Genomic DNA, 9,912 nt, shown 5'->3' with positions numbered 1-9,912 from the left:
GAATGGGAAAAAATATTCACTAACCCCACATCTGACAGAGGGTTGATCTCCAAAATTTACAAAGAACTCAAGAAGCAAGTCTCCAAAACACCAAAGGAACAAATTAAAAAGTGGGCTGCAGAACTAAATAGAGATTTTCAATAGAGGAGTCTAAAATGGCTGAGAGGCACTTGAGAAAGTGCTCAACATCCTTAGCCATCCTGGAAATGCAAATCAAAACAAATCTGAGATACCATCTCACTCCTGTCAGAATAGCTAAAATCAAAACACCAACGACAATTTATGCTGGAGAGGTTGTGGTGAAAGGGGAACACTCCTGCATTGCTGGTGGGAGTGCCAATTTGTACAGCCACTTTGGAAATCAGTATGGAGATTCCTCAGAAAAATGGGAATGAACCTACCACAAAATGCAGCAACTCCCCTCTTAAGCATATATCCAAAAGATGCCAATTCATACAACAAGAATGTCTGTTCCACTATGTTCATAGCAGCATTATTTGTAATAGCCAGAACTTGGAAGCAACCTAGATCCCCCTCACCCGAAGAGTGGATAGAGAAAATGTGGTACATTTACAGAATGGAGTACTATTTAGCAGAAAAAAACAAAGGAATCCTGAAATTTGCAGGCAAATGAATGGCACTAGAAGAAACCATCCTGACTGAGGAAACCCAGTTAGGAAAATAGAAATATGGCATGTACTCTCTCATATATGGATTTTAGACATAGATCTGAGGAGTGCCAGCCTACAATCCCATGGCCAGAGAGTCTGGGAAACAGAACCTTCATTCAGTGGCTGATGGAAGAAGAGGCAGACTCCTACGGCTAAGCACTGAGCTGAACTCAAGAAATCCAGTGACAGAGAGGGAGGACTGATGACCAAAGGCATTAAAACTGGGCTGATTTATCCCCCAGTAACAGCTGACCTGACAAGGGTTATCTCTTGCATCCCAGTCTGATGCCTGGGAATCCAGCATGAGACTGATCCAGACCCCCTGAATGCAGGTGTCAGTGAAGAGGCCTAGATAATCTATTGAGCCTTGGGCAGTAGATCAGTACAAATGGACTTTGGACTCCCATCCAACAATGTGAGATGCACTCTCACCCTGAACTCTTGGGCGAGGGTCCAGGCCCTGCCTTGGATGAAATGACAGACTATGGACACCCCCATGGAGGCCCTCACCCTCCCTGGGGAAATTATGGGATACTGGGGAGGGTTGGTGGGAGGGCACGGGAGGAGGGGAGGGAAATGGAGAGGGACCTGGAATTGACATGTGAAGCAACCTTGTTTCTAATTTAAATTTAAATTTAAAAATAAAAAATAAAAAGATATTTCTTTACAAAAAATGGGAAAATTTTGAAAATGGGAAACCAGAGATGTCCAAGCAATGACAGGAGAATGAGGAATTACAGAGGTAAAAACTAACAAATGTCTTGGATCTCTGCAAGCCATTCTATGACAGAATCTTCAAGTCAGACACTGACTTCAGATTTCCAAATTTCAAGCTGTCAAGCAAATCATTCCATGTTCAATTTGCGATAATTTACTGTAGTTACTCTAGGAAACTAATGTATATAATATGTTATAATTTTTCTCCAATTGCAAGTTACCTGCTCATTGTTTTGTTTTTAAAACTTATTTCTCATTGTTAAACAATTACTTCTTAAGTTATGCAGATGATGTCATACCTTTAAGTCTTGTATGTCTTTGCTTGAGTTCTCCAGAAAAAGGTCTAGGATTGAAGAGAATGTGTGAATACTGTACAGTACAGAGACTCAGAATGAACTGGAATGGTAGGAATGGTTCTAGACTGAAGTGTGTCATAGGTCCCAGATAGTTTTAAAACATTAAAACTTTGGTGCAATTTCTTACTTAGTCACAAATAAATAACACCACCACATCTACACAGCAAGAGATGTCTTATGATTTTCCCACCCATCTCCACCAGCACAGAGTGGATTTTTTTTCACTGCAGAACAAGGTAAGGTTGTATTAGTGTGTGCTCCATGACTCCCTTTTGTTGCTTTCTTAGGCCAACTTTTGGGGACTTGGTGTCCTAACCAACTACCTCATGAGTAGAATGATAGAGTGCATCTACTCATCCCTCTGGGTTGTGTGAACAATTAACCAGCACCCTTTTCCATGCCCATTCCCTTTTCTTGCTCTACTTAACTCAGTCTTCATCTCCTAATTTTACCACCAGGAAGCATGGATCTTAAATTCTTCTGTGCCACCTTTCCTTTCCAGTCTTCCTGACGTGGACTATGATGAGAATATTAACAAAAGATGCCTACAGAGCCCATCCTTTTGTAGCAGGATCTCTGCAGAGTTAGGACCCCTAGTGTAACCTGTCACTGCATAGCATAAATCAGCTATTATTATTAACACAAAGCAGACATTATGTTTCCTATGTTTTAACATTCTTGTAGTATTGGCTTGAAATATATCTTGAAGAGTTATATTTCTTCATGATTTTATAACTAAAAATAGATACCAGTTGATTTATCTTTTAGCAAAAATGGAAAAATGGCTGCAATAATTAGGGCATGGTGTGGGAACCAACAGCACAGGCAGGCTTTCAGGAATGTGAATATGTCATTTGTCTCAGTCACTAAGTACAGAAGATAATTTCATCCATGTCATTATGTGGTTGGGATGGATTGAATGACTCAAGTACTTAACTATCTTCTAACCATGTCTGATATGTAGGAGGTTGTGTAACATTCTATACTAAATGTAAACTTCCCCAAAATAGGAAAATCTTACATCTGGAGTGGTATTATTTCCATAATTCCATATACAGAAGTCTACCAAACTGTGGTAAAAGGGGAAAATGAGGAAATATAATGGCAACAGGGCTGTACATATTTTATAAATGAAGAAAAAAGTTTAATATTTACAAATAGCTGGCACCAACTGTTCTAAATGTGAGAGTATGATACAAATATTTTTCTAAAAATTTCCTGAAATATCTCCATCAACACACAGTGGTTCTGTTTTCACCACAGAACAAGGTGAGGTTGTGGGGCAGGAACAGGGAGGCAGCAGAGAAGGGGAGGAAGTTGGAAAGGAATGGCAGTTTCAGAGCACTCAACTAAGTATGAAGAAGGGAGAAGGAACTGCCAGTGAAGTGTAAGCTCTTAGCCTAGCCATCATACAATTGGCCATCAGCTTGTGCTTCTCGAGGTCTGTGGCTTTTGATTGAGTATCAGAGATTAATACAGTTCTGTGTGGGATGCTGTTCAAGGCAGAACTTGCCAGCCCTTCCTGGGATGATAGATTTGTTTTTCTGTTAAGACTTAGAAAATGTTGAATTTTAGCATTTGGTAACATAAAATAGGACCATAAAATAAAATAAGACACACTCCTATTTTTATGTTCCTTGAATTGTATTTTTAAAAATATATTCAGACACAATAGCAGAATTTTTATCTGTACAAAGATGTAATAAGAAGAAAGAATATGTTTATAACAATGAGATAATATGAGCCACACCAGTCTTGAAATTAAATCTCTGAGATTTCTCAGTCCACTTAGTGCCCTTCTGCCAAGAGTCATAGACATCATGCACATAATATATATCAGAAGAGTGTAGCAGCAACAAATAGCCAAAGCCCATCTTAATGCCTGGATTTGGCATAAGCTTACATCTATCTTTCAGTTTCATGAGAACTCAGTGCCACAGACAGCTATCAGGTCCCAGTGTTTTGTCCTCAGAACAAGTGAAAGCTATGCCTTCTACTTCTGGTTTCTAATAGTTTCTATCCTTTGGGGTGAAGGCTGGTGCCAGAATGAGAGGAAACGTCATGCCCTGTGAGAGCCAAGAGCAGCTGGTGCTGTTGCCCTGGCATTTATGGGATATTACAGGCGTAAAGGCACATTTGGAACTGGTTGGGGAAAGAACTTAATGTTTCTTTCTTTTATCTTTATAATCCACTTTCCTAGTGAGGCTTATCCTGCCATTCATACTAAATTTAGCAAATGCAATTTTACAAGTAAAAAAAATAATAATAAAAGCTGTGTTGCCACAAGGTGCTCTGAGAGTGCGGTGTGTGCTGGAGAGATAAACTGCCTCTCATCAAGGGAAACAATAAACACAAAGGCACAAAAACTTGTTCCAATTGTTTTGCTTTTGAACAATGAAAGCCATTTTTGTAGGAATTAACCAGAGGGAGTTGTACATCTGGAGAGCGGTGAACACATCATTTCTGTTTCAGAGAAAACTGCAATTATTGCCAAAAAAATTCATCTGCACTATGAGCCAAATTTGTCAAGCTGGTAGTGTCATTGAGAGGAATTTGCCACTAGAAACTTGTGTAGCATGCTATTTTCCTTATTTATTTCCAGTTGCATCTTCCTTTTCTTTGATAGAATTTTTATGGTTTATGTTTAAAGAAGAGGTGCGGGAACGTGGTAGGTGAAAACTGGAGTTTTATTGTCATAGTGATGACATTAAAATATTTCTCTGGGTGCTGAAATCATAGCTCAGGGGTTTTGAGCCAGTACTGCTGTTTAAGAGGACCAACAATGAGTTCCCAGCACCTAACTCAGAAAGGTCACAACTGCCTGTAACTGGCCTTCTTGGATGTGCACTCACATATGCAAACCTTCACACTGGCACACATATCATTTAAAAACACAGTGAACGGAAGTGAAAATAAAATTCCCTAATTCTCATAAAGGGCCTCCAGGCAGTTTTTACAAGCCATAGGCTTTTTTCCTTGGGTATTCTCTATGTTCTTCTGATACTCTTAGTCCTTTCATAACATATGTATAGTGAATATTACAGGGTTTTACATGTGTAAAATTTATATCTGAGAAATGACACCTGAGAGGGAGATGGAAATGGAAAGACACCTAGAATCCAGTTAATAGAGAAGAATGAACTTATTAACAGTCATGGCTATTATATATTATACATAATTTTAGTTAAGCATGATGTTTCCTTATGGTCTTTTCAAATTTTTAATGCTATTTATCCCTCTGCCTTCTATCTGCCTGTGTTTTACCTATCATTTATCCCTCTGCCTTCTATCTGCCTGTGTTTTACCTATCATTTATCCCTCTGCCTTCTATCTGCCTGTGTTTTACCTATCATTTATCCCTCTGCCTTCTATCTGCCTGTGTTTTACCTATCTTTTCCTTCTCCAGTTAAAGCCCACCCCTAATTTTCCCATTTCCCCTGTAGTAGGAACTGTGTTCTGCTATGTTCATTTCTAGACCTCTTTCTCCCCGAACTCCTGCCCGAGATTCCTTTTAACTTTCTTGGTTTCTATGACTCCTCCATGTCACAAACTCACATCTAAATATCTGGAACTCAGATTCACAAATATGAGAAATAGGGTGATGTTTATCTTTTGGAGTTTGGGTTACCTCACTCAGTATAATATATTTTAGTTCTATAATTTTATTTCATTTTTCCATATAACTGAAAAAACGTTCTATTGAAGACACAAACTTGTAATGTTACTATTTCTGGCCCAGGAGTTTCTGCCATCCTTCTCTGCCCCAAAGAAGCACATGGATGCTATAGTAATTATGGAACTCTTGGCCATGTAGGCTGTGGTTTCTTACAGGTAAGCTCTACCTTAATTATTAGCCTATAACTACTAATCCACTTATTTCCATGTGGCGTTGGTTAATTCGACCTGCAACTCCTTTGCATGGTACATGATAAAGACTCAGCGTCTCAGCAGAGAAGAGAGCAATTTCCTGTTTGTCCCTGCTTATATTCTGATTCTAACCAGCTATGTCACTTCCTGCCTGTCTGTACCGACCTCCATACCTCTCAGTTTCTACTCAACTATGTCACTTCCTGGGATCACATGACAACTCCTCTCTGTCTATACTTCCCAGAATCTTCCTTGTCTCCTTGACCTACCTATCATCCTGCCTGACCAATCAGTATTTTATTCATCAATCAATAAGACAAACATATACACAGAAGAAATACCCCATCACAAACTATTCTAAACTAATGAGAAAGGGATTCTGGGAAATATTTGCCAATCTATTGATTATCTACTATCTATTATTGAAGCTATAATGCTGACACAGGTAGTTTGGGAATGATCATGGAATACCACAGTATAGTGCCTTTGGAAAATATTTGTTAATGGGAAAAATAAACTGGGATAAAATGCCAGCTATCATGAACCAAAATTTAAAAAGTATTTTCCCCATCTTACAGAGGGAGGAAATGGAGAATGAGGTTTTTAACTACAAAAAGTCTAGAATACTTTTAAATCACCAGAAAACAAAAAGAAAACAAAAGGGAAAATGTAAGATGGAAATTGTGGTAAAGCTCAATGACTCTAAAATCTGAGAATTAAAAAAATAGCACTAGCATCTTCCATAGCACAGTGGATCACATTAAAGTAGTTCTTGAGGCAGTTAGGAGTACTTACTCCTTTTTATTTTACTCTCATGGTCTACTTCATACAGAGACATTTAAAAATAAATTGTACAAGATAGTCTTCTTTTGATCATATAACCAGAAAATTCAAAATAAAAGATACTCTTAAACTTAGTTACATGGAATCCAATTTTTCTAAGTTATTTACACTAATAGAGGTATGTAAAACAGTGCTTCTTAAGTCTGTCTCAGGCACTAAGGTACCTTTGGAGATTTGCCTTCCACTTCCTGATTTGCTTAAAGGACAGCATGAGTAATTTACTGATCATACTAGAAAGAATTAAATAAAACTATTTTGATATAACTATGATTTTCATAATTTCTTCTTTAAATATACTCTAACCATGTGCAAAAGATGATGGCTATCATGATAATGAATGTGTGACACAATGCTATAGGAATCACCTCACACCCTGAAAATCACACTATGAAATATAGATGTATTACAGAATACTAAACATATTTTGAGCCTCATATATAAGGAAGTGAGCATTCTCATGTACAGTATAAAAAGCCAAGAGTTTTTACCTTGTTGTAGTCTTAATGAATAATGAAAGCCTAATGTTATTGACTCAAATATGTCTGTTTTTATTTCTCTTTATGTTGGGGGTTCTTTAAAATATATTAATCATCATACACTAATTCAGTGGTTTCCAACTATTTGGGGTTCAATGACCTTTTCACAGGGGTTACCTAAGACCATCAGAAAACACAGAGATTTACATTATGATTCATAACAATAATGAAAATGCAATTATGAAGTAGCAAGGATAATAATTTTATGATTGGGGGTCACTACAATATGAGGAACTGAATTAAATGGCCAAAGTCTGAGAAGGTTGAGAACCACTGCACTAAATAATACTATTTCTAATTCCACTACTAACAAACAGTTTAACTCAGGGATTCAAAGTATTTCCTGTGGGAATCATCATGCATGCAGGAAATTTGGAAAAATAAAAGACACATTTCATCAAATCCAGATTTTACTGTCTTTTTATTAAAATATTATATAACATGGGTTCTATAAAGTGCATTATGAGTTTCCATGAATTTTCACAAAGATAACAGACATTATCCCATACCTAACACAGACAACACCTTAGAATCCCCAGTCACCATCCCCCAGGAGTTCCATTTTTTATCTTTACAACTGATTAGCTTTCTTTTTTGATCCATACAAGTGGAAATCTGTGAAATATTTGAATATGAAATTGATTATGCCTGGACTTTTTTTTGGTTGTAAGACTTTTTATGGCTGCTTCTATTTCAGACTTCAAGCTCTATTATAGAGATATAGTCCTGAAAATAACTTGGTATTGGCACAAAAACAGACTGGTAGACCAATGGAATTGAACTGAAGAACCTGATATCAACCTACACGACTTTGAACACTTGGTCTTTGACAAAGAAGCTAATTATACAATGGAAAAAAGAAAGCATCTTCAACAAATGGTGCTGGCATAACTGGATGATGACATGTAAAAAACACCATGCACAAACTTAAGTCCAAATGGATCAAAGACCTCAACATCAATCCAGCCACACTGCACCTCTTAGAGGAGAAAGTGAGAAGTACCCTTGAACTAATTGGTACAGGAGGCCACTTCCTCCATTATAAAATGTCTTTACAGACCTAGTCATTAACATTTTTTCTTTCCTCAAGAAAGGATAATTTACTGTCTACCCACTTAAAGAATATTAGGCTCCTGTATACCGACTTTGTTTTGTGTGATTTCTCTTTGGAACACTTGAGTGCTTGGAGTCACAGCAAATGGCACTCACTAATAAAAGTCACAGAACTGCGTGGCTCCAGTTTCCCACCCCTGGCCTGAGCAATGTGGAAAGGTGTGTCTGGGTAGAAGCTGGCTTCTCTCTACAGCTACCTCTGCTGTGCTGTCCTCTCGGAACATGTGCTGTGAAGCTCAGTCTCTGCAGTGCACAAGCAAATCCAAGCAAGGCCCTGGTCCCCTGAAATCTGACCTCTCAGACGCTAACAGTGTATGGAACAATACTGAAGCTAAGAACAGGGTTTCTCCTTGAGCGTATTTTCCTTCAGATTAAAATAGTTTTAAAAAGTTAATGTGTCTTTTCTGAACAACAGCAACAAAATGTTGTATTTTATGAAATGTAGTGATGGAATTGTATCTTTTTCTTTGTAAGCCAAAGTAGTCAGAAACACTGATCTTTTTTTTTTTTTTTTACTTTAAGGAAGCTGTTTCATTTTTCCATTTCTTCTCTTTGTCTTTTTGGCCAAACGTGGCTTATTTTATTCCTCGCATATAAATTAAAATATTTTATCTCAAAAATATGATAATCAGAGAAATATTTTGACATAATCCAATAAGTCATGGATTATCCAAGTTAAATCATGAAAATATGGTGTAATTCTTTTTTTTCAGACACCAGAAAGATGGTGCTATCAGATTCTGTTGTTTTGATTCATCTGGGAAGATCATGTTCCCAAAATCAACACTGTGAATCTTCCTTATGTCTGACTTCCTGTCATGGAATTTTACTATGTCCTTTCATAATTGCAACAGTGTTACATTGAGGGAAAATCATATCTCTGCTTGCATCTTTAAAACATATATTGCATTTAGGCATTTACATAAAATATTATATATATATGAATATGAAATAATACCTCTGTAAATATATGAATATATATAGAGAGAGAGAGAGAAAGAGAGAGAGAGAGAGGCTGTAAGTTTCAAAAGGGTGGGTACATTGGAGGATTTGGAGGGATGAAAGGAAGGGAGAAAAGATGTAACTGTATTATAATCTAAGAAAAATGTCTTTAAAACATTACATCTTGGTTACTCTATTCAAGCGAGCTAGTGTTTCACTTTTGCTCACCTCTCCACATCAGTTCATAGCCTCCCATTTGTCTCAGTGTCACTGAAGGAGCTTGATCATCCAGAATGTAAACCTGTTGAGAAGAGCGAGGGACTCTCATCCAGCAAGCAACGCAGTGACCCACACAGCCACAGAGAAGTAAGTGCCTCGGTGAACCGGCAAGAGTCTTTTTTTTTTTTTTTTGGTTTTTACGAGACGAGGTTTCTCTGTATTGTTTTGGAAGCTGTCGGTTCAGCCTGGTCTCGAACTCACAGAGATCCGCCTGCCTCTGCCTTCTGAGTGCTGGGATTAAAGGCGTGCGCCACCACTGCCCGGCAAGAGTCTTAATTATAGGAATCTCACATCCTTACATGAGACATTTACATTGTATATGTCCACTATTTACATGCCAACCCGTTTTGGAAGTATTATATAAATAATTTATAGTATTTTTGTTTCATTTAAAAATTTTTGTTCGGTGAGTGGGGAGTCTCACATGATAAAGAGCACTTGTGGAGGTCAACGTAAATATTTTAGAGTTGGTTCTCTCTTTCTGGAATGTGAGTCCCAGGCATGAACTTCTGTCCTCAGCCTTGGCAGGAAGCACCTGTACCACTGAGCCATCTTGCCTGATCTATAAGTCATTTTCTTAAATGCAGA

General features: G+C 37.7%; 1 long non-coding RNA gene across 1 annotated transcript; it reads left to right on the top strand.

Moving 5' to 3' along the window:
- Positions 1–3,440: 3,440 nt before the first annotated feature.
- On the top strand, positions 3,441–9,241 carry LOC121137609. Its single transcript, XR_005874906.1, has 2 exons — positions 3,441–5,575; positions 7,688–9,241. It is a non-coding gene; the product is annotated as an uncharacterized LOC121137609 (long non-coding RNA).
- Positions 9,242–9,912: the final 671 nt, after the last annotated feature.

The sequence above is a fragment of the Mesocricetus auratus genome, unplaced genomic scaffold (assembly GCF_017639785.1).
Source record: "Mesocricetus auratus isolate SY011 unplaced genomic scaffold, BCM_Maur_2.0 Super-Scaffold_100691, whole genome shotgun sequence".
NCBI lineage: Eukaryota > Metazoa > Chordata > Mammalia > Rodentia > Cricetidae > Mesocricetus > Mesocricetus auratus.
The sequence above is the reverse complement of the archived record's forward strand: the minus strand, read 5'-3'. Positions and strand labels throughout refer to the sequence as shown.